At 37.8% G+C, this 14,032-nt stretch overlaps 1 protein-coding gene across 4 annotated transcripts in view; it reads left to right on the forward strand.

The window, feature by feature from the left end:
• LOC120432460 (uncharacterized) overlaps positions 1-14,032 on the forward strand; it is a 219,040-nt gene that overhangs the window by 55,468 nt on the left and 149,540 nt on the right. The window contains exon 3 of one of the 4 annotated variants that reach the window (XM_039597677.2): positions 12,667-12,708. The exons of the other annotated variants lie outside the window; for them this stretch is intronic. The gene's annotated coding sequence lies outside the window, so the exon portion shown is untranslated. The remainder of the gene's footprint in view (positions 1-12,666; positions 12,709-14,032) is intronic. 4 annotated transcript variants of the gene reach the window in all.

Consider the following 14,032-nt stretch of genomic DNA (forward strand, 5'->3'; position numbering starts at 1 on the left):
TTACCGCTAGAAAAAAATACAAGTTAAGCGGAAACCTTTTGATTTGGATCGTGCTGGTTTTACGTGGAATCGCTGAATAAAGCTAAAATAAATCTTCGAGTGATGGCTTAAGTTTAACCTGATACAGCTGAAAATATTTTTGAAATTAAGAATTTGAGTTGTGACTAGAATTAACACTCAGGACTTTTTCCAAATAAGTTCTCTAACAAATTAATACACAATTTTAAAGAAAAGAATGTAAAACGCATTGAGCTTGTGAATTAAATTTTGGTATCAAATCTGGACTTTGTTACTTCTTATGAACAAAAACATGATTTAAAAAAAAAACAGGATTTTATGAAACGGTCTTAAATGTCCTGGTAATGTTAAGCAATGTTTATTTTTTCATTTTGCTTCTTTAGTTGCTTAAATTTTAAAATGATTATGTCGCTTCCCTGATATTATTTGGTCGGATTCGGTAGTTAAAAAATTGTCAAGCTTAAGAATATTTTAACGTACATCTGCAGATAGTTGGAAATTAACAATAATTAATCGTTTTTAAATTTAACAGCAGATTTATTTTTAATTGTTTGTTTCTTCTTTTCTTGCCTTTGGAAAAAATAAGGGGTTACATACATGTAAATCGGCAAAAATGTCAGTAGTTGGTTTGAGCACACACTTAAACTTTTTTCAAAATCTGTTTCCAGGGCATTAAAATATTACTTTTCATTTATTAACAAAACAAATTTGAAGACATTTGGTTGTATGTTTGCCGAGATATACCTGTTTGAAGTTAGCTGTTTCAAAAAACGGGTGCCACAGTATCTCAACATTGCTTCGACCAAATCGGCTCAAAATTTTTGTAAAGACTCATTAAACCGGACCCGTGTGCATGACGAAGGCCGATTTAAAAAAAGTTAATTAAAAAAAAAAGATAAAAATATTTTTCTTTTTTTCATATAAAAAATCGCCAGTTTTTTGATTTTTGTATTTTTGAAAATTCAAAATTTCAAAATCGGGCTTCGTCATGCACACGGGATATGTATTGGAAGTCTTCACCCAAAATTTCAGCAAATTTGGTCCGTCGAAATATCGTGGCACCCGTAAATCAATTCAGTGTTTAGAGAAAAACTAACTTAATCCACCTGTGTGGTTGATGCCTTCCTCACTTTTTACCAACAATGGGTAATATGAGTGGTTTGGACACATATTTCAGCTATTTTTTTTAGGTCCAGAAAAATAAGTACACAGATATAACTTAAGTTGTCATAACTCGAGACAGGGTTGCCAGATTTTCTATTATGTGGACTCGTTGGAAAGGTCTCTTGATTACCTAACCAACGATGGGTCGGATGATGGTTCCGGACATCGTTTACATACATTTAAGTGAGATCCGGCTTCAAAAAAGTACATAAATATCACTTAACGTGAAGACTTGTCATGATTTTTCGTTCAAAGATATAAATTTTGCGTCGCTTTCAATATTTTGACAAAATTTCTTCAACAAGTTGTTTAGAATAGTGCCCTACACATGCTGATTCCTTTTGGTAACGGTTATCCCATTCCTTGTAAAGTTATGGAAATCGTCATTAATCAATGATTGCTAACTAGGACTTCAATGACTGTGCCACAAAATGATATAAATTTTGAAGCACATTTGATTTAGATCAAAAATTCTTTCAGTGGCTTCAAGAAGACTACAACCGGCACTTAATGATTCATTTTGGTGGCGAAATTCGTTAAATTGAATTTAATACAGAATATTTTATAGTGATGATCAATTTTCTTCGAAAATGATCAACGGCTTCACCTTAAGTGGTCATAACTCAAGGCAGGGTTGCCAGATCTTCAATTATGTGGACTCGTTGGAAAGATCTCTCGATTACCTAACCAATGATGGGTCGGATGATGGATCCGGACATCGTTTACATACATTTAAGTGAGATCCGGCTTCAAAAAAGTACATAAATATCACTTAAGTGGTCATAACTTGAGACAGGGTTGCCAGATCTTCAATGTTGTGGACTCGTTGGAAAGGTCTCTTGATTATCTAACCAATGACGTGTCGGATGATGGATCCGGACATCGTTTACATGCATTTAAGTAAGATCCGGCTTCAAAAAAGTACATAAATATCACTTAAGTGGTCATAACTCGAGACAGGGTTGCTAGATCTTCAATGTTGTGGACTCGTTGGAAAGGTCTCTTGATTATCTAATCAACGATGGGTCGGATGATGGATCCGGACATCGTTTACATACATTTAAGTGAGATCCGGCTTCAAAAAAGCACATAAATATCACTTAAGTGGTCATAACTTGAGACAGGGTTGCCAGATCTTCGATGTTGTGGACTCGTTGGAAAGGTCTCTTGATTATCTAACCAATGATGGGTCGGATGATGGACATGGTTTACATACATTTGAGTGAGATCCGGCTTCAAAAAAGCACATAAATATCACTTAAGTGGTCATAACTTGAGACAGGGTTGCCAGATCTTCGATGTTGTGGACTCGTTGGAAAGGTCTTTTGATTATCTAATCAATGATGGGTCGGATGATGGATCCGGACATCGTTTACATGCATTTAAGTGAGATCCGGCTTCAAAAAAGTATATAAATATCACTTAAGTGGTCATAACTCGAGACAGGGTTGCCAGATCTTCAATGTTGTGGACTCGTTGGAAAGGTCTCTTGATTATCTAACCAATGATGGGTCGGATGATGGATCCGGACATCGTTTACATACATTTAAGTGAGATCCGGCTTCAAAAAAGCACATAAATATCACTTAAGTGGTCATAACTTGAGACAGGGTTGCCAGATCTTCGATGTTGTGGACTCGTTGGAAAGGTCTCTTGATTACCTTACCAATGATGGGTCGGGTGATGGATCCGGACATCGTTTACATACATTTAAGTGAGATCCGGCTTCAAAAAAGCACATAAATATCACTTAAGTGGTCATAACTTGAGACAGGGTTGCCAGATCTTCGATGTTGTGGACTCGTTGGAAAGGTCTCTTGATTATCTAACCAATGATGGGTCGGATGATGGATCCGGACATCGTTTACATGCATTTAAGTGAGATCCGGCTTCAAAAAAGTATATAAATATCACTTAAGTGGTCATAACTCAAGGCAGGGTTGCCAGATCTTCAATTATGTGGACTCGTTGGAAAGATCTCTCGATTACCTAACCAACGATGGAACGGATGATGGATCCGGACATCGTTTACATACATTTAAGTGAGATCCGGCTTCAAAAAAGCACATAAATATCACTTAAGTGGTCATAACTTGAGACAGGGTTGCCAGATCTTCGATGTTGTGGACTCGTTGGAAAGGTCTCTTGATAACCTAACCAACGATGGGTCGGATGATGGATCCGGACATCGTTTACATGCATATAATTGAGATCCGGATATATGTGAAAACACATTTTTATACATAACTTTTGAACTACTTATCGAAACTTCAAACAATTCAATAGCGATGTATGGGACCCTAAACCAAGTCGAATGCAACTGGTTCGATCAAAATCGGTTCAGCCAGTGCTGAGAAAACTTGGCAAGATTTTTGAACACATACATACATACACACACACACACACACACACACACACACACACATACACACACACATACACACACACATACACACACACATACACACACATACACACACATACACACACACATACACACACACATACACACACACATACACACACACATACACACACACACACACACACACACACACACACACACACACACACACACACACACACACACACACACACACACACACACACACACACACACACACACACACACACACACACACACACACACACACACACACACACACACACACACACACACACACACACACACACACACACACACACACACACACACACACACACACACACACACACACATACACATACACACACACAGAGACATTTGTTCAGTTTTCGATTCTGAGTCGATATGTATATAAGAAGGTGGGTCTTCGAGCTTTTTATAAAAAGTTCATTTTTAGAGCAGGATTATAGCCTTACCTCAGTGAGGAAGGCAAAACGCTTACAAATTTTGACAGTTGGCTTTGCGCATGGCAAAATTCTGAGCCTAAATCGTCTCTAACTCAAATCATGAAATATCTTAATGAAACTTTCAGGAGTGATTGAAATTCTACTTTTAAGTGGAATTAATCAATTTTCTGTAATATAAAATTTTACAATTTTCTACATGTATGTAACACCTTAAGGGAAATAAGTTAAAAGAGAAAAAATAGGCTTAAGCTTTGGTAATTTTTTATTTATCCAATCGCTACACACTCCGATTTTTTAAAGAATTCTGTAAATTTTACCATTTTTTTATCTGCTGAACAGTTCTAAAAAAAAAGAAAAAAATCAAATTTGGTATCATCTTACCGAAATTCGGTAATAAAGTATAATATTGTTCACTGTACTATCAATTTTCGGAATTTATTAGTTAATCCTCTACTGCCCAAATTTTTTTTTCGAAAATTTTTTATTTTCCCGTGTTTAAGAGGTCATTTTGAGCAACTTTTGTTCTACGAAAAACTTTACTTCTCATGTTTTATGTTTTTCTTGTTTCATTTTTAGTATTTTAATTTGCATTTATCTTGTTTTGTTTATGTTTGTTTTTGTAGTATTTGGCCTATTCTAACACCTTCTATGATTAAATTTTGCCTATCTAATTTTTTTATGTTTTTAAGTGACTTTTTAATTTTGTTTGTTTGTTTTTCACATTTCCTGCTATAAAATGACATCATTATCATTCAAATTGTAAAAAATGCGGAGAGGCATAGTCTGGGACACTAGAAAAATTATTGAATACTTCTCTTTTTTAAAATATAGAAAATATAGAAAATATCAGCCAAAGTTGACCCCTTAAAAATGATAGTTTTAAAAACATTGGCAATGTCACTTAAAACAAGTAAAACTTCCAACCCATAAATTTTCTATAAGTTTCTTCTTTTCAATGCTTTTTAAAGATCAAAAATTGGTTGAAAAATGGATTTTTGTCGATTTTTTAAATCGAAGTCCGTCTAAAGGCGGGGTTGGGTTGTAGAGGGTTAACTGAGAAATCTTAGTATGGTCACAAAAACTTGCAATTCATTTAAAAAAATCACAATTTTTAGTCTCCTTGTTTTTCGGTTTTCCTTTTTTCGTTTGTTGTATTTAAGGGTAAACTTTTATTGTTCAGTGTTTTTAAAAGATTTTTTCTTACTTTCCAACTTCTAAACATTTAATTTTAATCGCATTGTATTTTTTTAAATTTAGCAGGCATTTGTAGTTTTTTCAGTTATGTTTGTTATTTGAGTTTAAGTTTTTTTTAACAAATCATGTTAAATCGTAGTTCAGGGTATAATAAATGATTTACACGTGATTTTTTTTTAACGTCGTTGGGTATCTAACCAACCGCCTACTAAAGTTTTGTCCATTGTCCAGTAAACCACCGCCATCAGCAACAATACCAAACCATATCTCGCTATGACAGCTTCTCATCGCCGAAAATGGTGCCAAAAAGCGAGGAAATAAGCCGAAAATTGAACGGTCAAACTCCGCTCCGGCGCTAGCGCTTTGCTCAATGTCATGATCGCCGTGGCGTTAATGTCCGTTGACGGGCGTGCGTGTACCAACCGGGCGGCGCGTAAAGTGGCCGCAAGTGCTTATTAGACGAGCAAATAAACTCTTGAGGCATTAGCGAGATAAATGATGGATTGGCGGGGTAGCGGTTCCACGGTCACCAGCCACGGTGGCGTCAAGGTCACCGCGGTGTAACCCCGCGAGATGCTTAATTCTCGAGCAAATAAACATTGCCATTTAAGCCTGCGCGCCGTCCAGACGTCGTCGTGGAGTTTGAGATAAAACCCGCGCTCACGATGGACGATCGACGAGTGAGGGGCGCAATTGTATTAATTATTCACGACCCACCACCATTAGCTGCATATGGCTGCATAAAAAATAGCTGGAAGTCCGGAAAGTTATGCTTCGACAGCGGAAAAATTGAATACCGCCAATAAGTGGCGTACAAAATTTATGCCCTTTGGAGGGGTCTGTGTTTGGGTAGCTGCTGCTGGTGGTGTTGTTGCAGCAGCAGCAGCCAACGACATGTGCTGACACAGTTTCGGGTTATTTATGCTAAACCTGCCAGCCGGCGACTAAATTGAACAATGTCGTACCCCCAGAAGTACCAAGTCATACGGAGAGCCCCTCTGTGGCAGTCTGCGAAGGAATTTCCGTTCGCGCAATCCAACAGCACACAGATTGGTTGACATCGATCTTGGCGAGGGAGCAAAAAAAAAAAAAAAAAGAGACACATTTTTAAAATCTCCGTTTCGCAACTCTGTGCGCCCCGATACTGTGAAGGTGGCTTGCGAAATGCGAACAGATAAGCATAAATAAATATTTATCGATTTTGCGCTGCTGGTTGTCGGCTGGGAAACGGCTGTCGACTCGGAAACAAGGCAGAACGTGGACGTGGAACGTGCTCTGGGACAAATCTTTGCCTTGGTTAGAAATGCCTAACGAGGGACATTTTTTTCAGTTAGTTGAGCTTAGCTTGGTGAATATTTAAGTGTCTGAGGAAAATATTTTCAAAAATTTGGCTTACCTGCCTATTATTTTAAAAGAGATATTTTGGTTGAAATGTAATGGATAAAAATACTTTTTTTTCCAAAAATCATATCTCATATTTTGGAAGCTGAACTTGTAGTGTCAAATAAATAAACATATTTTTGAAAAGTCCTTATCATAACCTACAATTTTGCCGAAGACATAAAACCGTTTAAAGGCCGGGTCAGATAAAAATGTGCACAAAAAGAAAATAAAAAAAAACCTAAAAGATCGAAATTCTTTGAACAAGACGATTAATGGATTCTATTGACGTGAATACTTTTGCCATATAAATTGGAGTAAAATTCCATAAAAAATGAATTAGTTTTACACAATTTTTGTCATCTTTTAAATTAATTTAAATAAATTAAAAATATTAAATAGGGTAAATTCTCGTATGTTTGGCAGGTTAAGCACTCGCTCCTAACTTCATCCAATTAGCTGATTTTCAATATTTAAACAACTAATTTTAAGAAAAAACTTGCTTGCTCAATTCTTATTGAGCTATTTGTATCTCTATATCAGTTGAAAAGGCTTTAAATTAGCTTTAATTGAATGTCAAAATTCTGAGCTGCAAACATTAGGGGCACGCTGGAATTAGATGCTGTTCCCCAAATTGCGATTAATTTATTTGGATTTTTATACAATAAGCACTCTGACACAGTTCGCAAATGTCTCGCCCGTTTGGATCAATCGGACCGCGCACTGGACTCACAATCCAGAGGCTGCTGGTTTGAATCCCGCGACGGGCGTTCTAAAATTCTAAGTGTGGGTATCCGGTGTATCTGAATCTGGTCCAGATCGCAAAGTTAAGTGGAAAGTTGATATCCCAAAAATGGTGCTGGTTTGGTGTCTTCGAAAGATTTCGTTTTAAATAAATCTAGTCTGGTTAAAAACCAGGGTGGTTCACGATGATAGTGTTGCAGAAAATTTTATTTTTTGTGTATATTTTTGGGATTTTTTTTTTCTCTTCTACACCCACAGTTGGGCAGCACTATCCTAGAGAATAAAGAACACGTTCTGGTAATATAAAGGTACTGTGAACGGACACAGAGGATAAATCCCGAGATTGACGAGAGCGTTATTTTCATGGATTTATTTTCAAAACAGTTCATAAAAAAGTGCCGATATCGAGACTCGAACATTTGCCAATATAAGCCACTCAATGGGATGAACTGTTTTAATGAAAAAATGAACACAATTTCATGGTGGTTCACCCGCGAGCGGTTTATTCTTTCATTCAATTTTGGTAGAGCTATTCTCTCGGCTTTCTACTGTGGGTGAAGATTATACTCCCAAAATAATATTTTTGAGCGTAGCAATTCTTATTTTTGAAAAACTTCCTCAACCCGGTACGAGAATCGAACTCACGACCTCTGGATTGGAAACTCAGCACGCCGCTAGTCGAAACCATCCCCTACCGGTCAGTAATCCCAGATAGCATATTTACTCTTTTAAGGGATATGATTTTGCCGAGCCAGACAGGAATCGAACCCATCACCTTCCGCTTACAAGGCGAAACCCGTAACCTCACGGCCACGGAAGCTCGGCATTTTTTTTTGAGTTATATTGATCCTTGCACTGTAACTTGGATTTGGCCCGCACTTTTCTCTCGCATTTTTGACAACAAAATTTCCAAAAACTAGGCAACCAGCAGTTGTTTATTTACATTTCCAGTCGCAGTTTCCACCAAACTGGACATTCGCACTTTAAAATTGCGATTGACAGGAGAGCAACATCGGCTCGCTTTGATCATTTTTTGAGAAAATTAAAATTTCCCAAGCCAGTTTGACAAGTCGCAAAAGTGCGATCGATAGCAATAATTTAGTGCGAAGTCCAAGTTAGTGAGAATTGCGCAATAGTTGAGTTATACAAAAAAAGTGACATTTGTACGTGACGCCTTGACTCTGAAAAAAAAAATCTTTTTCAAAAAATGATTTTGGCTTGTTGGTTAAAAGTTACAGCTGTTTCAAGATTGAAAAGATGCCTTTTTAAAACTAAAATATCTAAAATATATAAAAAGTGTTGGCCAAATTTTTTGCACCATTCAAAAGGGGAAAAAATCTCAAGTAGGGCGTTAAATTTTCCCGGGTTCAGAATTTTCTGGGAAAAATATTTGGTGAACCCCGGGATCCCAGGAAATTATTCAAACAGTAAAAAAAACTATTTTTCATCATTATATTTGTTATGATTTACAAGCTTAATATCTTAGAATTACTTAATACCATTAATTTCTGAAAATCGACACCTTAATCTATACAAGGACAGCAGTTTTTAGATAGCTTAAAAGAAATTAAAAATTGATTTGATTTGACATGTTTTGTTTTTTGATGTGCCTTGGATTTTAAATGAATCACAATTTTTAATGCAATGTGATTTAAATTAAGTATGTCTCTTATATTTATACTTTTTGCTTTATTTATCTTGTTTTATATGACATGACTAAAAACCTTCAATACTTCTTTGAAAGTGTAATATTTTTGATAAATTTAGAATTTCATGTTTTATATAAAACATATTTTAAAATTATCTTTATCATAACACAACGCAAAAACAATGGCTGTCTTAACGTGTTACATACATGTAAATCGGCAAAAATGTCAGAGTTTAGTATGAGCAGCATCTGTTTTCAGGGCGTTAAAATATACATTTTCAACTTTTAACAATACAAATTTGAAGACATTTGATTGTATGTTTGCCGAGATATAGCTATTTGAGTTTCAAAAACGGGTGCCACAAAAACTCAACAACACGGCTTTGACCAAATCGGCTCAAATTTTGGTGAAGACTCGCTAAACCAGTTCCGTGTGCAGGACGAAGTCGGATTTTCAAAAAGTTTATTTAAAAAAAAGTTAACAACATTTTTAAGTTTTTCATATTAAAAATCGCCAGTTTTTGATTTTTATATTAAAAAAAAAAACAAAATTTAAAAATCGGGCTTCGTCATGCACTCGGGATATGTCTTGAGAATCTTCATCCCAAATTTCAGCTAATTCGGTCTATCTCATCTCGAGATATCGTGACACCCGTAAATCAACTCTGTGTTTAGAGAAAAACGCTCACATAGTTTGACAGTTTGCTTTGCGCATGGCAAAATTTCAAACTTAAATCGTCTGTTACTCACTTGAATCATGAAATATCTTCATGAAACTTTCAGGAGTGATTTGAAATCATCTTTTAGTGGAATTTACAATTTTGCCGTATTATGAAATTTTGAGATTTTCTACATTTGTGTAACCCCTTAATTTGTAACATTTGTTCTGATTTTCCCAAGATGCTGGTGTTTGATGAAAACAATTAAATAAGATATTTTTTTTCTAATTTAAGATCATGAATATACCAGTCCTTTAAAATATAAAAAATTAAAGAGAAAATATTTAAATTTTAACAATTTTCCCTAAAAAGCCAAATTAATGCTGATATAAGTCGAAAACAAATTTTAATGCTTTAAAATTCTTATCGATTAAAGTATTCAACTGTATATCTATCTCCACAACCAATTCTGAATTTACAGACCAAAATTTGATTTTTTTTGTCAAAACCCGGGACAAAATATAAAAAATCCCGGGATTCAAGAATTTCCGGTTTTGGAAAAATCCCGGGAATTCCAAGGATGGACGCACTAATCTCAAGGGTATTTTGCTTTAAACTCGAGATATTTCTATTTGAAAATATCTTATTTTCAGGGAAAAGTGTATGTTACCACCCTAATGATATTTAAAAATTGTCCAACTGTACTTTTTTCATGTATTTTTTTCCGCTGTTTCCGAATCTGTCCTCAGAAATGAGCCAAAGCATCATTTTTTCAAACTGATGAGTTTTTTGTTGTTGTGAAAATATGATTCAGACATTTGTGCCAAATTGAACAACTTTCATTCCAACCGACAATATCACAAAAATGTGACATTCTTAGACACGGCGTTTACCAGGAAATGCGTCAAGTTTACCTTGAAAGCAATTTTTCGACACGTTCGCGGAGAATGTTGACACCTAACAACACCGGCGAACAACGGGTTGTTCATGACACCTCTATAGATCTAGAAGTGTAGATTACCTCGCCGGGGGTCGTCCGGGTACACACAAGGTCTTCGATTGTAAACAGCCTTGTTTACAGCCAACAATATGTCTGTTGACACTGCAATTTCACATGTTTGACAAAACATTTTGTCTAAGCACTTGTCTGCTTGAAATACAAATCGTTGACGTGAAAATATTATGATTACTCGCGATTTCAAGTATTTATACGCCAGGCGGTCTGTGCGCGTCTTCGACGCGACTTAGTTGAAGTCTTGAGTTGGCGCACATGTCTCGAACGTCACATTCCAAATCAACAGCAGCGCCTTAAGTCCCGCGAGGGATTAGCGGATCCCGAATCAACGAACCGCGAATACTGGCCAAAGTCCGTCCGTCCGTCCGTCACACCGTGAGCGCAATTTCCTCACCGCGGCGGAGTAATTATAGCAGAATTCGCTTAACGGATTAGTGCGGTTCGCCGTCCGGAATCCCAACTGCACACGTGACTTGTTTATTATGAGCTGCGCGGTCAAATGGGATTTGAGCGAGGAGTTTGCACACACATTCTTTGGTTGCATAGAGCGAAGTCGTAAAAGTTTCTGCCCAGACAATTTTCCATCAATTAACTTTTCCGCCGCACAGATTTCGGGGAAATGCGAAGAAAAATTGAAAGATAAAGTTTTCCGCAAAAGAAACTTGTTCTTCAGGGGGGAAGCAAAAAGCGACGAAGAAGCAATCACATCTCTCACATGAATCCCTTTTCACTTATCTTTGTCGAGAAGTTCCTTCGGTTCGGCGGGTCAGTCAAAGTTCTTTCGCTCGAGGAATGGTTTTTGCTGCATACTAAAAATGATTGAAAGCGGCTTTTGTGTTGTGGCCGCACAAAGGAGTTGACATGATGGTCTTTTTTCCCTGAAGATTTCGCCGGAATCGCCATCAAGTCTAGACCGTCCTCGACGGGTGCGATTTATTTTCGGTCGGGGGTTTTCAGAACGCAATTTTATCGGACATAACTGAGGATTATTGATGGAAGAAGATAGCAGCAGAAGCAGCTTCGGGGTTAGTCAGCAAAAATTTATCCCTACATCGTGTTGAATGTTGTATGCAAGGACAATGGATGTGCCCACAAGTACAACCTTGGCGATTATCCGGCAAAAGTCGGTGGACTCTGGCAGAACAAACGACCCAAACCCGGGAGAATCTCCCAAATGCCATAAAAGTGCCCGGGAAAGTGCTAGATAAATGCATCCGACCGCCGCCGAAATCCCTTTCCAGAGCTTGCCGAATGACTACATAAAAATTTAACACATCAGGTTGTTTCGAGAAGTCGGATGATGATGATACCGCTGGACCATCAAAAACAGAACGTGCTGATGCGCTTGCATGGTCTTGACATTGGAGACCGGCGACCTGCTCGGCACTGTTCAAAGAACTCCGGACTCTACACCCGGATCTCACTCCAGTTCAGCACTTTCCAACTGTGTATGTTCTCTTCTGGAGCTCGCCAGTCACGTGGAGTTGTAATAAAACCTAGACCTTTGGTGAAGGTTGCACACCTGAAGGTGTATACCGGCACTGAACTGTCTGGCCCCTGGTCCCAGAACTCGAAACAAGCCGTCATTCCAAAGTCGTAAAGAAGTATAATTTATTCATTGTAGTAGCTTCCCCTTCGAGCGACGTTGCCGTCTCCGCCGCCGGCAGTCCTCTCCAAACAGGAAAAGTTCAATTTATTTGCCTCGAAAACTCTTTCTTTCCGGCTGTATCGGAATACCTGGTGAGGAGGAGTCGTCGTCGTTGTTGTCACTGTCGAAGACAGTTCGATCGCGAGACTGCTCGCAATACGTCTAAATTTATCTGTCGAGACAGATTCGCAGGTTTCGTTTTTGTTGCTCATCGACTGGTGGACCGGTGATGATGGAGACGTTTAGAGCAGGGACGTAGTTTAGGGGGTTTTTTCAGGACTATTTGATACAAGTCAGCTTTAAACAAAATTTACTAATCAAATTATTTTCTTTCTTCTTCCAGGTATTGGAATCATTGTGATTATCATCTCTCATTCCTAACTCCGTAAGTTAATCTACAAATTTTCTAACGTGATCTAATTTAATAAAAGGTTGTCAAGATGTATGTATGTATATAAATTTCATACCCGCTGGAAACTTGGGCGAACATTGGAGGTTCTCAAATCCTTCAATACGCTTTAATCTCTGCAAGTATCATTTACTAGTCAACCTGCAGCCACAAAACTACCACAAATTTGTGAACCTAATTCATGCAGAAAAAAACACGGGAAAAAAACAATCGTCATCCAATCCCACCATGAATCTCCCAAAGCCCATTGAAACCGTTGCTACCAAACGGTAAAAGTTGTATCAATTTGATCGTGTGGACTCCCCAATGGCCATTGTAATTCCACCGGTTCTCCACCCGGCTAACGTGTGTCCGATGTGCATAAAAAAACCCAAAACCGTTTCACATTTCCCTTCCAATTTGCCACAGCGCAAAGCTAGTATAGTATGCTAACTAGCAGTTTTGAACTAGCTGTCAGAGTCCGGTCGCGACTACATTGTACTCACTTGCGGGGGATTAATTTCAGAGGCTTGCTCACTTTTTTCGCTGCTGCTGCTGCTGCCTCGGACCGAACCAAGAACCATAGAAATCTGAGGTCGTCACACAGAGAGACCCGCAATTAGCATTTTTACGAGCGGGGCGGGTAATTTAGTTTTATATGCACACCGGACTCCATGTCGAATCGATTTCGATTGACAAACGGCGTGCATTTCGCCAACTAGGCGTGAACTCCACACGTCGGTCGAAGATTTCGGACGACTCGTGGCTGGTTTCCCTTTTGGTTGACAGCACCGCGCTTCTAAAAATAAATCTTTGATGAATCAGTGCCAAGAAGCGGTCGCAGCACCTTTTCTAACCTTTTTGTGTGCGCATTGTTATACGTTCTAATTTGCTGAGAGGTGGCTATAAATCTTGGATGAAGTTTGCTGTCCGCTCCTCTCCCCACACACATCAATGATTGACTATCACTGTCGTGTGAAGATACGGGGAAGGATCCAAAGTTCGTCAGCTGATTGCTGACAGGGGCGTAGTTGGGGTAGATTATCACTTTCGATGATTTTTAGATTTTTTGTGAAAACATTAATTAATGGGTTTCTTTGAAAGGATAAAATCGAATGAAAATAAGGCTCTTTTTGCTCTTTTCTCAGATAACGGTGAACTGAAAGTTTCGAGATTTTTACCCAAAATTTGAATCTTTTGAAAGCGCTGAACACAGTTTTGCTCAATTTTTAACTGATTTAATTTTGAATTTTAAATCATTGAGTAACATTCGTTCTTCAAATTACCTTACTTTTTTTTTGTATGAGTGATTCTTAACAAT

Source organism: Culex pipiens, chromosome 2, assembly GCF_016801865.2.
Source record: "Culex pipiens pallens isolate TS chromosome 2, TS_CPP_V2, whole genome shotgun sequence".
Lineage (NCBI taxonomy): Eukaryota > Metazoa > Arthropoda > Insecta > Diptera > Culicidae > Culex > Culex pipiens.